Here is a 2,394-nt window from a genome sequence, read left to right as displayed (position 1 = left end):
TGTCCCTTTTGAGAGACGTTAAATAATGGAAGACTAATTCAAAGTTGAAGTAGAAAATTGAAATTGTTTATAATTTAATATTTCTTAATTTATTTAATTAATGTCTACTTAGATTTTGAAGAAAAATATTTTACTCTGAAATAATCCTTGAATTTCTAAATGATTTCTACAATTTTCCACATATAAAAATAGCTAGTTCTAGTAACATCCTATTTATAAAAATTCGAAATTTACATTAACTACAAATTGAAAAACCTATATATTCCTATATAATTTTGACAACAAAACATAATTAGATATGAATTGAATAAATTAGCAGATATCAAATCCTAATCAATTTTGGTTTCCTACTCCAACTTTGATTTAGTCTTCCTACAAATTTTGTAATCAGAATCATAATAGGAATAAGTTTTCCATTTTTTTAAGTAGAAATAGGTTTCATAGTTTTATAAATAGGGACATTGCTAGTTATTTTTATGGCACGAGAATTTCAAAGAACCTCAGTTAGTTGTGAAAGTGAGATCAAAATGATCAGCAGAAAACTAACGGTTGATTTAATAATACTCTTTTCCAGTTGACTAGTAAAGAAGAACAACTCCACGTTGTTTTTATTATCTCTATATCTCCAATAAACAGGGTGTCTTTTGTGCTACAACAACAATAACACCCGGTCGTCTGGAGAGAGCATCATATACGCAGACGTTACTCCTACGGAGTAAGAAAAATGGAAAGGTACAAGATAATTAAGGAAGTTGGTAATGGTAAATTTGGGAATGTGTGTCAAGCTTTGAATAAACAAACCGGTGAAGTGGTTGCAATTAAAAAAATGAAAAAGAAATATTATTCATGGGAAGAATGTATAACCTTGAGAGAAGTCAAGTCATTAAGAAAAATGATCCATCCAAATATCATTAAACTTAAGGAAGTGATTAGGGAAAATAATGACATTTTATACTTTGTGTTCGAATACATGGAGTGTAACTTATATCAGCTAATGAATAATAGGCCTAACATTTTCTCAGAATCACAAGTGAGAAACTGGTGTTTTCAAATATTTCAAGGTCTTGCATAGATGCATCAACGAGGATATTTTCATCGCGATCTTAAGCCAGAGAACTTGTTGGTTTCGAAAGATATAATAAAGATCGCTGATTTTGGTCTTGCTCGGGAGATAAATTCTCATGCACCATATACTGAATATGTCTCGACTCGTTGGTATCGTGCTCCTGAAGTTATTCTACGGTCACCGGTCTATGGTCCTGCTGTTGATATGTGGGCAATGGGTGCAATAATGGCTGAGTTATTGACTCTTCGTCCTTTATTCCCGGGTTTGAGTGAAGCAGATGAGATGTACAAAATATGCCGTGTTATAGGGACTCCGTCAAAGAGAGAATGGGCGCACGGGCACGAACTTGCTCGTGCTATTAACTATCAGTTTCCGCAGATTGCTGGTGTAAATCTTTCTTTGTTACTTCCATCTGTTAGTGAGGATGCAGTTAACCTAGTCGCTTCGCTTTGTTCATGGGATCCTAGCAAGAGGCCAACCGCGGTCCAAGTTCTACAGCACCGTTTCTTTCAGAGTTGCTTTTATATACCCTCGTCACTATCTTCTAAGGCTGCTGTTGCTAGCAGGGGCGGAGGCACAAGCCAAGCTACGAGTTCTGCTGAACCTAGTAGCTTTTGCTTAAACAGTGTATTTGATGCTTAGAATTCATTATGTATGTACGAATATAAAATTTAGAACTAGTCACTAACACTTGAATTCGTTTTTCTAAAATCCAGAACCCTGGCTCCCCCTCTGGTTGATAGACGCCTCCATCTGCTCGAATGCAGGGTGCCTTGTAGCAAAAAACCAAAGGTGGTCGTCTGGTACTTTAACCAACCCAAAGCCTAGTAGCAATTTCTCTCATGTCAAGTCGCAATATAGCCCAGGTTTCCAGGCAAAGTTGCAAATGAATGAATTATCAGGACGCAACGAAGAACGATAAATCCCTGAGAGGCTCTATTAAGCAGCCAACAAAATATTGTCCTCCTACAAGGAATACTCTTTTAGTTGGTTCGGTGGTGAAGACTAATGCAGACTCTGATGTTGCTGAGAAGTTTGCCAACATGGCTATCACTTGTGGTTGAGCACCTATATATAAAGACGCCATTGTCTCCCTAGTTTGATAAATTTCTTCTATAGCATTTGTAAAATTTTCTCTAGTTTAATGTCTTTTTTAGAATTCAGAACTCATAAACTCAAATTCTAGCTTTACCTCTGGCTTAGATCCACGGCTAGCCTTGAAAGAGACAGGCTGGCAATAAATTTGAAGCCCCAAGTAATACCTTGAAGGATTAAATCTTCGCATTTTAGATGGCATTGTTATATCTCTTTTCTGCTTAAGGCAATGA

General features: G+C 36.1%; 1 pseudogene; it reads left to right on the top strand.

Annotated features, from left to right (window-relative positions):
• The first annotated feature begins 724 nt into the window (after positions 1–724).
• On the top strand, positions 725–2,193 carry LOC109220843 (annotated as a pseudogene).
• Positions 2,194–2,394: the final 201 nt, after the last annotated feature.

Source organism: Nicotiana attenuata, unplaced genomic scaffold (genome assembly GCF_001879085.1).
Source record: "Nicotiana attenuata strain UT unplaced genomic scaffold, NIATTr2, whole genome shotgun sequence".
NCBI lineage: Eukaryota > Viridiplantae > Streptophyta > Magnoliopsida > Solanales > Solanaceae > Nicotiana > Nicotiana attenuata.
Note: the sequence above shows the minus strand (reverse complement) of the source record. Positions and strands in the feature narration are given on the sequence as shown.